Source organism: Netta rufina (assembly GCF_964035555.1).
Source record: "Netta rufina genome assembly, chromosome: Z".
Taxonomy (NCBI): Eukaryota; Metazoa; Chordata; class Aves; order Anseriformes; family Anatidae; genus Netta; species Netta rufina.
This window is the reverse complement of record NC_140126.1, coordinates 15,779,724-15,792,102: the sequence shown is the minus strand read 5'-3', so window position 1 is coordinate 15,792,102 and position 12,379 is coordinate 15,779,724. Positions and strand designations below refer to the sequence as shown.

Sequence of the window (12,379 nt, the reverse complement as noted above, 5' to 3'; positions counted from 1 at the left end):
CAATACTCAGTCTCACGTCAGCAACATTTTTGATGTCTGGTTCAAGTAGTGAATAGTGACTTCAGGAAAAAAGCCTTCCTTTGTCAGCCCATAAATTTAGATACAAGTCTTCACAAGATTTGTTTTGCTGTGTATGTGGACAGCAGAACAGATAGCAGAAAGAATTCTATTTTGCTTCTTGTGGATCCATCTGGGAAAAGTCTGGTTTAGGTAACATGCAACAATTATTCCAGTATTCAATTGCATCAAATTTAATTCTATTGTGTTGTGTTGTGTTTTTTTTTCAGAAGTCTGATCACCAAAGATAAGGCAGTGAATTCCAAGCAATAATAAGCAGCTAGTCCAAAGAAGGTATAGTGAATACAGTGAAGAGATTTGTCATAAAGCTAACACAGTCACCCACTTTGAGCCACGTTAGCAGATGAAGTAAGAAAACTGTATCAAGTACAATCAACAAATACTCAAAAGTTGTAGTGGACTTGATTTTGTTTGTTTGTGGTTTGTTTTTGTTTATTTACAGTTGAGTTGATAGGGTCCTTTGTGACAACCTATTTTACTCCAGTTTTAAAGGAGCTAGAAAAACTCATTTTTTATACAAACTGATTTGTCCTATCTCAGGAGTATTCAGGAAAGCTTCGTATATTGCCTCTGTTTTAGAAAAGAAGTTGCAGATTGAGAAAAGGGAAGCTAAAAGCAGCTGCATGAACCAGAAGTCAAGACTTCTATGAAAAGGCTAAAAAAATCATCAACTCCCAAAATTCTGTATTAGAAAAAAATTAAAAGATGGAACTAAAAGAGATATCATTACATCAGTTTCTGCTTACTGCATTAAATGGAAGAATCAAATCTTAACCAGTATAGTCAGCCTTCTCTGTACTATCATTTTTTTCTTTTTTAAATCATCACAGGACAAGATGCAAGGAGGACTACATTTGGAATACCATCACAGGAATTCAAAACTTTACTGAGTACAAATCACTTCAGTATTCATGGACAAGTCTCTAAGAAAACTTCTTGACTTGCCTTGCCTCACAAAATGAGGACCTAAAACTGGTCATAACACTGGGTATATATATCTGAAGAGTAAATTCCACTGAGAAAAAAAAAAGGCATTTTAATCCCAAACACCATGAGAATACAAGAAGATATCAGTCACGATAGACTGAAGCTGGAAAAAAAAGTTCTGAAGGTCAGAAGAACAGGGTTCTGGAACATCTTTAAGACTTCAGACAAATATTTGAACCTGCCATTTCCCATTATGCTTACAAGTCAGAAACTGCTGTATGTTAAACTGTTTAATTACACAATGTGTGTACACAAATATAACAGTGTAATAATTAAGCCATTTTTTAATTCCTTAGGTGGTAACCACATGAGACTACAGATCCCCCAGAAAGATTTTTCCTCTTTCCCCTCTGAAAATTCTACTTTGAATCAATGGCGTTTAAGAAAAAATAAACTTTCTAAATGTGAAAACCACAGTGGGACCAATGTATGAAAAGAATCTGCATTTTTTTTTCCTGTAGTAAAACAGAAATCATCATGGTACAAAAGGAAAAGACAGCCTGTATTCATGAACTTTCAGATTAATATACAAAGTTCTTCAAGCTTCATTCTATATTACAATTTTCATATTATATACAACCTTTAATTTATTGTTACTGGGAAAAATTACGCAATAGCCAAAACGTCTAACTTTTAAGTTTTGTCTGCAATGCTTGTTAGTTAAAAACCTCCAGGCAATCAGCACATAAAACATGGCCACAAAAGGTCTCCCTGGGAACAGCAACAGGACCCAAGGGAACGGCATGGAGCTGGGACAGGGGATGGTCAGGCTGGGGGTTAGGGAAAGGGTCTGCACCCAGAGGGTGGTCGGGCACTGGGACAGGCTGCCCAGGGCAGCAGTCACAGCACTGGAGTTCAAGAAGTGCTTCGACAACACTCTCAGACATCTGGTCTGATTTTTGGGTGGTCCTATGTATGCCATGAGTTGGACTCAATTATCCTTGTGGGTCTTCTCCAACTCCGGATATTCTGTGATTATATGAAAATACACAGACCAAGGAGATCAGAATGAACAAACAACCCAAAACAGTGCTACGGAATATATCTCAGGTTTAATATTGACTCCTGTTCTAAGGAAGTTTGCATAGTTTCTTGCAATTCTCAAAAAAACAATACATATCTCCCCCCCGGGCTTACCAGGAAATGGAAAAGAAAAATATTGGATGCTCACTCATTCTCAAACCATTTGTCCTAAATTAGAGACTCCTGCTAAGAGAGCTATGCTGGTTAGAGATTTTGCCCTCCTTTACTCCTGAAGGATTTCACTAAACAAGCAGGCAGACTGGCAATACATGGCAGTTGCTTCTAACTGTGAAGCATAAGAATATTATAGGCTAAGCATGGCGCTCAGCCCTGGCAAGTATCTGTTAGTCCAGCTCCCATCTCTGCACAGCACGTCAAAAAAGGGCATACAGTGCAGACACATAGCTGACTCATTACGAAGTAACTATAGCCACTACAGGGATAATCAGGTGAATTTACAGATAACTTAGCTGCAGGGATAAACCAGGAAGCAGTTGTGCTAACAAAAGCCATGGAGCAAAAGGGTCAGGCATGCAATCAGACCTAGTAAAGGCTAAAAGCAATTAAAAGTAACAAAACTTTAGAGTAAAAATACAAGTCTCCGAAACAAATACTCTAGCATTTGATTCCACAATTTACGATCTAGTCTGACTTCCTCCATGTATTAGAAACCCATACAAAAACATATAGCACTTCACCTGCTAATACAGTTGAGAGAGAGTTATTTTCTTTACAATAACCTCCAATCTGGCATTAAAAATATTAGGAAAACAAAGGAAAACGGAGTCTGGAGTAAAATAATGGTTATAGTTAGATAAAAATTAAAGTGATCACTCCCACTCTACAGATGATCTTTTATCCAGAATTTCTTCTAGCTTCACTTCCATCATCAGCTCTTTGTAGCAACAGAAATGTTTCTTCCCTGTCTGTCTACTTATAACACACCCCAAACAGCATCTCTGAAGGCTTTGGAAAAGTGACTCCCGTGAAAACTCCTCTCAGGCACTCTGTACTGGCTGCTTATGTGGACGTGAGAGCTTGCAAACAGTGACGCATGAGGACTGAGGGAGAAATGATCCTCTGGGACACTGCAGGCGTGAAGAGCAGGGCAAGCAGTTGTAATCAAAGCATTCTTCGACTGCTTCAACTTACAAAGATACCATGCTTCTATCTTTTTTTCTACGAACAGGCCAAAACAGAAAAAATAAGCATGATTTTTAAACTACCAAATCCTGAAAAGCCAGTAGAAAATAACATAGTATCTACTCACTTCGCTGCTACTAGTTTTTGAAGCTATTTTCATTTTTTTAAATGGTTTAAGTAGCTCATAAGAGAGCAAGACAAACTACATAGTATCTCATTTTAAATGTATGAAGCCATAACAGTTTTGTGACTCACTGGAACAAAGCTTTAAAACATGTAATGCTACCTTTTGTTTTCCCAGGTCCACACCCCTTATGCACTAGAGGTGTTCTAGCAATGAAAAGCAACTCTTCAGTTTATCAGACACAGGTACAAATTTCAAGCACCATCCTGTAATGAAACAGTGATAAACAACCTTTTGAGTGTATGCTGTCCTAACACCTGTCTCAGCAGTCTCCAGTCTTTTCAGTAGCATTAACAAAGATAAAGTTTTCCTTTTTGTTTGCATCCTCACAAATTTTACATGGAAGAACAAGAATAGTTGTGAATCCGGGAAGTATCTTCTGAAAAAGATAAATCATCATTCAGAGTTCTGAAGGACTGATCAAGTTGTATTTCCTTAGAATATCAAAATATTTTATCCTGCAACTTCAGCTTACACACATCATCAAAAACAGAACCACGTCCAGTTAGGTTTTGAATATATCCACAGACTGGGTCTATGCTACCTCTCTGTACAACCTGTTCCAGTGTTTGACCACCCTCAAAGCTTTTTCTTCTGTTCAGACTGAATTCCAACAAGTGTTTTACTTCTTTTTGCCTCTTTTTCTGTCACAGTACAGCTGAGATGAACCTGGCTCCCCTTTCTTCATCCGCTCCCATCAGTTGTTACACACATGGATAAGATCCCTCCCGGAGCCCCTCTCCTCCAGGCCGAACTGTCCCAGCTCTGTCAGCATCTCCCCATACGGAAGACGCTGCAGTCCCTTCATCATCCTTGTGGCACTTTTCTAGATTCCCTCCAGTCAGTGCATGTCCTTCTTGTACCAGGGAGCCATAAAGTGGACACAGTGCTCCACATGTGGCCTCACCAGCTAGCACAGTGTCAAGGGAAACGATCACCTCCCTTGACTTGCTGGCAGTGCTCCTCCTAAAACAGCCCTGCACGCTGTTGGCCTTTGCTGTTGCAAGGACCCACTGATGGGTCAGCTTGCTGTGCACCACTGTCCACACATCCTTCTCTACAAAACTTACCAACTCCCCAGCACATACCAGCGTGCATGGTTACTCCTCCCCACATGCAGCACTTCGCATTTTCCATTTGCTGAACTTCACCAGGATCCTCTCTCTCTCCAGTTCTCCAGCTTGCCCGAACACTTAGTGTAACAGCCACTCCTCCCAGTTTTATATCATCTGCAAATTTGCTGAGGATAAACTCTACCTCGTCACCCACATCATTAGTAATGTTAAGTATTACTGGCTCCCTGGATCCTCTTTCTGATGAGAGAAATTAACATTCGATCTCTTCCAGGATCTCTCATGATCACGATGACTTTTCAAAGATGATCGCTGAAGGGCCTTGTAATGACATCTGCCAGCTCTCTCAGCACTTGTGGGTGCACCTGATCAGGCCCCAAGCATTTCAGTGAATCTTGTTAAAATGTTCCCTAAACCAATCCTCCTCTACTGAAGGCAGAGAAAAAAGCACAGCAGAACTTTAAAATGACAACAACATGAGATCAGAGGCTGTCCCCACCCATGCCCCATAAGAGCATGTTGTTTAACTTGTCTAACCAGTACTTAGCAGGCAGAGGAAAGACAGTCCCACTGGTGCTGCGGAGGTCCAGCTTGAGGGAGGTCTTTCCAGTCAATATGTGAAACATTTGCGCCCATAACAACACTGTCTCAACTACCAGAACCAATAAAACCAACTTTGCTTTTTCATCATGTCCTAGCAGGAAGAGACAGATAAAACCAGTGGTGTCACTAAAGTAAGAAAAAAGCTGTTCAGAATGACAGCAAAATTGCTCAAACCCCAGAACCTAAAAATTTGACTTACTGAAAGATTTTAATACAATAAATCCTTGGTGGTTAACAGCATAAATACGGCCTACTAAAACAGAGCCATCTAAAACTTTATAGGAAAAGAATTTGTTACAATAATGCTAAAAACTAGGAAAAAAACTGACAGATGAAACCATCTCACCAGAAACTAGATGCAAGGAGAAAATAGTTAAGTATTCTAGCTTCTATACTTCTCATGCTACAAGGATAGCAAAAATTACTTTACCTAAAACAGTTTCTATGACACAGCGTATTGCAGAGATTGCTAGAAGATTATAACAAAATGAAATTATAAACTCAAATAAGTAAAAATGATTCAAGCTTGTGAGAGGAATAATAAAGCCAGTAACAACAACAACAAAAATTCAGCCATGAATTCCCAAAGTTAGATTATAAAGAAAGAAACAAGTTCAAGTTTCTTGATGCTCCCTGAAGACCAGTTTAGAATTTCAGTCTGCTGATTTGCATAGAGAAATCCACAAATAGAATAAATGTTAAGTGTGTGTATATATATACATAGTTTTCAGAAAAATTTAAATTAACATGTACACATATCTAAGTAGCACGTGCCCTATGATCTTTTACCTACTGCCTCACAAATTATTATTACCTTAAGTAGAGCACACCACAAACCATGTGTGGGAACGTTAACTCCACCCCTCTGCTATAAATTTGTTTTATAATCCACTCTCATCTTGTCATAGTAATTTTAATATATTTATAAATGGGGTAAAAGAAGGTTGTAAGCCACCAGCACTAAAGTGTACTACAGTGTCATTATGACAGTGTAAAAAAATTTTATTCACTGGCTCAGGTTTGTCGCTACTGCTGCCTTGCTTCCTTGGTAATGACCTACAGCATGTATATTAAATCTTTCTTACTAAGTGAAGAAGGCAAAATCAAGTGTATATGAGTTTCACAGGGGCTTAATAAGCAAGTCTGCATGACATCTTAGAAGAGACTGATCATCAACAGGAGGAGGGCAGAGGGAGGCACACTATTTTCGGTGATGGAATTAAAGTAACGTTTGTACTATCTGCTGTGGCTTAACCCAGCCAGCAGCACAACTATTTGAACAAAACATTATTTATTTTCCCCCATTTTCTCTCCATGCAGAGGTATAGACACAGACAAAACAGGGTAAGCAAGGTTTGCTGCATTGGGAATAGGATGAAATCCTCTGTCAGACTTAAACACCTCCAGAAGTCTTAGGACACACCAGGGTATTAGAATTGTATGGCGTCGAACTGTATCAGACAATTTTTTTCATCATGTAAGCTAACACATTCTCTAGTAAAAATACAGCCCCCTAAGACCTAACATGACAGTGACTTAGCAAAAACAAATAAAACAAGAAAAACGTTATCTTCATGTCGACTTAGGGCTCAAGTTGCTTATGTGAGAATGACTCAAGTGAAGAGTGCTTACTGCTCTTGTTTGGCATAAGGACCTAGAATGTTAGTAGACAACAACTAGCAGATGTTCTGAAAATCCCAACTACTGCTCTGTATTGTCTTCCTTCTCTACATAGATATGGTTTATGAGTAACAGGGCTTAGGCCACTCCTGTGAATGAAGTATTAGCGTCCCAGGATTCAAAATATCTTTTAGGAGATATTTTAGAAAGAGACAAAGTTCAGAAGAAAGTTTAGAAGAAAAGGTTAGAAGAAAGGTTAGAATGTCTTGATCACTACTTCTAATCAAAAAAAAAAAAAAGGCTTTTCCTTCTCAGACTGAACCAAAACCTAAATCTAAAAACAAACAAAAAAAATAATAAATTGTTTTGAAGCATAGAATAACTGCTTATTTGAAGGTAAACTACAAGGTTCTTTCTGCTCGAAATCCTACACCTGCAGTATCATTTAGTGGAACTCTAGATAGACATTGACCTTCTTGCCCTCTGCAAGGTTCAAAGTCCAAAAGCTGAAGTGCCCTTCAGTTCAGAATACACTATAACAAAATCACTGGGAATGTTTTCACACTTCGGAGTCTTCATGAGCAATCTGAAGAAAAAGCTGTTATAAAAGATGGCAGTTTTGAAATATCCCTAGCATATAAAGCAGAAAAAAGAAATCTATGTATTTCAGCTCTTTCGCAAAGTATGCTTACCTCAAAAAAAAAAAAAAAAAGTGATCAGGGAGGAGTTGGTAGCACAACACACAGCATTGTCTTCAGTCACTGTGTATCACTTCTGCTCAAAAACAGTTACAAAAACCAAAACAGAAAGTGTGCCAAGTCTCATTCAAGTTTGTCTTTAATCAGTTCTGCATGTAGCTCCCCTTGCAGAAGAAATTTTACTCCTAGTACTAAAAGAAATATGAGCAACTTCCCCAGAAGTCCTCGATGAAGTATCACTGTCAAACGGCATTATCCACACATTTTAAACAGAGGAAACGCACTAGAAGGGAGGCAAAAAGGAACCTAAAGTACACTACCTTGTGAAGTACTAAGAAAGCTAAGTATCTGCACAATTTCCCTATATTATTTTACATATTTAACTCCACTTCAGTGTTGCTGCAAGTTTCAACTCTGCTTACACTGAAAAGCTTCCACTAGTAGGTTTTTGGGTTATTTTTTGTTTTCCCACACAGAGCAACCTACTCCATCCACAACCATTTTTTAACACAAACTACCCATTTTAGGATTCCACCAGAAGAAATTTAACCATGGAAGAGCCATTCTGCTGACAGTTATTCCAGTACAAAAACTATGTTTACATCAAGGCTTAACGTATAAGCTCTCTGGGGCAAGGACCTTATCTTCATACTTGTCTGCAAACCACTTACCAGACTGTCAGCACTATAGAAATAAAAGCCCAAAGAAGGTATACATGTGGACCAACACACTACGCATTTTATTCTCAGTGTGCCTCACCCAGCTATCAATTCTGCTCAGGATACAAGGGCATAGCCATAAAGCGCACACACAAATCTACACCAAATACATATGCACACAAATCAGACAGGCAACTGCACTTACCAAGTGCAAACGTTTTGAAAAGGAAAAAAAAAAAAAAAACTAACAGCAGCAAGAAAAATGTAAGAAAGAGCTAATTTAATAAAGCTGGAAGGAAAATTTTTTTTAAAACATCCAGAAGAGGGAGTAGAGATAAAGATGTGATTCCAAGAGTAGGTGGGGGGATGCAGCTCCTCAATTTCAGTGAGAGCTCCCCAACAAGAGGTAAGTTTCTCACTGAAAGTAAACAGCTTGAAAAATAACATAAGCATCTCTTTTTCTATTACTTATGAAAAAGTACTTGTATTACTACATTTGTGGGCACGTAACAGACAAAATCTAATGAAATGGCCACTTATGCATGAATTCTTTCCATTCACCAAACGGTTTTCAAGCAAAATACAGACTACTCGACCTAAAAGAATGAAGATAACTCTTTTGTGTTGCTCTGGTTCCTTTAGATGTGGTTCAGTTCATTCACTCAATCCCCAGCCACACTAAGCAGAAAAGCCCCAAGCCACAGCCACAGGAGATTACAGAAAGACTCCTATTCATCAGCTACAGTTTCCATGTTTTCGTAACAGCAAAACTGAAATAGAAGTTAAAATAACAAAACAGCAAAGCCATTCACAGACAGCAAAATACTGGAGCTAGACCAACCTTTAGATAACTGACAACACACAGAGTAGAACTATTTCAGTGATCATGAGAAGTCCTGTAAAAAATACTTATTTAGATGACAGTCTTCCATTTGTAACTTTCAATAGAAAGTTACAGGGGAAAAAATGCACTGTAGCAATTCTGAGATACCGTTTCCCAAAGCTCAAAATTACTTTTTACCAGGCTTTTTCCCAAATATCTTGGCAATGCTGTTATAGAGACCAGTTTTCCTTATCAGCTCCGTGTTACTAACATTTCAATATTGCAGAAGCTTTGAAAAAATTTTGAAAAGGTGGTGGCCATGGTAAATGTATCCTCCTTACCAGACACTCTGTTTATAATCTGCCCAATAATGTTTTAATTATTTAAAGCTTTATGAGTAACCCAAGGGAGGGGAGAGGATTGCATTTAGTAAAATTACCACTGACTTTTGAATTAAGTTGTTCTGTCCATCTTGATTTTCTTTGAGGCAGTAGCAATTCAGCTGAAAGTACACCTGCAAAGAAAATATTGTAAATGTATATTAATTACCAGATTTAAATTTTATCTGCATTGAGAAACATTTACCTACTACAAGGGAAGAAGGCAGCAATACATCCAAAAATGACATGTAAAATCGGTTAGCTGGCCAACATATCCATATTTTGGATAATCCATATTTTGGATTTGAACTTTTCCCTAGCACATTTCTTATTGCAATATGGTTTCAAACCAGTCTCATTCCCACTATAGAACATGTAATTACTCTGAACACAACTTTAAAATATCGATGCATTAAAACACCAGTTTGTAAATTGACTTTTAGTAGTAAATAACTGACTTCCTTACATGACAAAGAAAGTGGAAAGAAACAAAAGAGCAGGGCTACACTCTCAGAACCCTCATGCTGCAAACACGCCTAACAAAAATGGAAAGACAAACCATCCAGCAGTCTTGTTCAAGAAGCATAACAGCTCATTGTTGAGTTTACAACATTAACGCAAGGGGTAAGTTACTTATGGATTCAGTCTACAGATACGTTGGTTTTTTTTTTTTTTTTTTTTTTTTTGGGGGGGGGGGGGGGGGGGGAAGAGGGTTGGTTTTTTTTTTAAGTCTCCCAGAAAAACCACACTCCTGCTTAGAAATTGCTCTTTGTAGAACTGCATGCATTCTTCAAATCATTGCAGATATACTATTTATTATTTAAAGCAACAAATTAGTTGTTTTTAATTTAACAAAAAAAGTTAGATTCTGCAAGCTCATTTCAACACTAAAAAAAAAAAAAACTAATTTAAACATTCTAATGACAAAATGTTCAGGTGTAAATTGACTTACGAACACACTTTGATACTTACCTAATCCAAGAGGACTGCACAAGGCGTTAGCACTGCGTGATTTGTATTTTTCCAGTTTGTCTTCCTTGAGATAATATCCCAAGTTCTTGTTGATACTACATTCGTAGCTGTTTGACATAGATTTGACCTCACAGGAATCAGCTACCCATCCTTCTTGCTTACAGATTCTGCAAGGCTATTTCCAAAATTTTCCAAGTCTCTGACTTAAAAGTCTTGTTTTTTCTCTGAAAGATTCTTCTCTTGTCTATTCCATGTACATATCGCTATTGAAATCATCAGCTCCAGGTGAAATAAATACACTGTTTATGCCACCAACTGTAAAGCTGAAAATCCGAATTTCACATCTGAGCTGAGGAACATTTCCTAGCTTCAGGTAGCAGAGGCATTTGTAAACAACAGCTATCTGGATACCGCCATATTGCTTATTGGCAACAACATTTTCCAACAAAAATATTAAATAAAATATAAAAGAAAATATGATAAACAAACTTCTGTTAGACTCTTCATTTAGAAAATACGTCTCAATGTAAAATGACAAAAGGCTACGTCAGAAAACCTAAAAAATAAAATAAGGGTAAAAATATATGCCATGAAACTTTTCAGTAACGTCTACACAGTGACTCAGGCTACATTTAACCTGGAGCCAGTCCACAAAACCAGTTACGCCTGTGACTCAGACAGAACGTTGCTCGGAAGAAAAAATGTAACTAAAAACCTAAAAGCACTTTATTTGACAGCTGAAGCATTCCAAACTCGACGAATTCAGCTGTGTATCCATGCCGTGAGGACAAAAGCGTCCGAGGGCGAGGTGCTGTGCACTTCTAGAAAGCTCACGACTTCGGATTTCCAATTCACTTTCCCGGCTGCCTACTGATGGCTTCAGAAGCCCGTGCAGCAGGAAGCACTTGGACAAATAATCCCCGAGCGGCGTCCGGTATTTCTCCGCTTCCACGGGAAGGTCGCCGTCCACCGTTCTTCCTCCCTACCAGCAGAAGGGCTGCGAAGATCCCGGGCTCTCGCTGCGATCCAGGTTGCCTAGGGGGGAAAAAAAAAAAAAAAAGAGTCAGAGCCGGCGTGAGGCGGAGAGCTGAAGCTGAGCGCTGTGAAGCGAGCACGCCTGCAGCCAGCCGGGGCAGCGCTGACAGCGAGGGCTGCCGAGCCCCGCGGGATGAGAGGCCGGACAGAGCCCGCCTGCTCTCACCGGGGGGGGAAGGAGCCAAAACAAACCCGCTCCGCGGCGCCTTTGCAGGCCGTGAGGCGGCGTTGGCGGGCCCGGGGCCTGTCCCCCGCGGGGCGCCCCCCTCACAGCGGCGCCGCCCCGGCCCCGGCCCCGGCCCCGGCCCCGCCGCGCCGCCTCCTCCTCATCCTCATCCTCCTCCTCCGGACCCCCCCTGCCCTCCGCCCCCGAGCCGCGGGGGCCCGGCCGCCACCGCGGGGGCGCGCACCCCCACCCCCCCCCCCGTGCACACGCACACAGTCACTCCCTCCCTCACTCCCTCGCTCAGGCGCGTGCACGTGCACGTGCACGCGCACTCACACTCGGGCGCGCACACACGCGCACCGCCCGCCTCGCTCCCAAAATGGCGCCGCTCCCAGCCGCGACAGCGCCGCGCGCGCAAGGTCTCGCGAGAGCTCCGCCGCGCTCGGGAGGGGAGGGGAGGGGCGGGGCGGGGCTTCCCGCCGGTGGGGAGGGGGGGGAAAGGGGGACGAGGGGGAGGGAAGGCCCCGCCCCGCCGCCCAGAGGGAGCCCCCCTGCCGTGACGTCACGGGAACGATCCCGAAGGTTCCGCGCGCGGGGCGGTGGGGGGAATCCCCGGCGCGCGGCGCGGCGCGGCACGCCCCCTCCCTCAAACCACGCCCCCTCCCTTAAACCACGCCTCCCTTAAACCACGGGCCCCTCCATTAAACCACGCCCCATCTCTTAAACCGCGCCCTCCCCCTTGAACCACGCCCCCTCTCTTAAACCACGCCCCTCTCCCTTAAACCACGCCCATCTCTTAAACCGCACCCCTCCCCCTTGAACCACGCCCCCTCTCTTAAACCACGCCCCATCTCCCTTAAACCACGCCCCCTCTCCCTTAAACCACGCCCCCTCCCACCGAAACGGACGGTCACTTACAGGAAAGGAAACACATA

The 12,379-nt window shown here is 41.4% G+C and overlaps 1 protein-coding gene across 6 annotated transcripts in view; it reads right to left on the bottom strand.

The window, feature by feature from the left end:
- Positions 1-11,849, bottom strand: part of GPBP1 (GC-rich promoter binding protein 1) — a 33,412-nt gene extending 21,563 nt beyond the window's left edge. Inside the window, exons 1-3 of one of the 6 annotated variants that reach the window (XM_084305520.1) lie at positions 11,781-11,849; positions 10,244-11,278; positions 9,338-9,405 (exon numbers count right to left, since the gene is read on the bottom strand). The gene's annotated coding sequence lies outside the window, so the exon portion shown is untranslated. Of the gene's footprint in view, positions 1-9,337; positions 9,406-10,243; positions 11,279-11,444; positions 11,536-11,716 lie in introns of those variants that run through there. The other 5 variants (XM_084305525.1, XM_084305522.1, XM_084305523.1 and 2 more) reach the window with 5 other exon arrangements.
- Between the last annotated feature and the right edge of the window lie 530 nt (positions 11,850-12,379).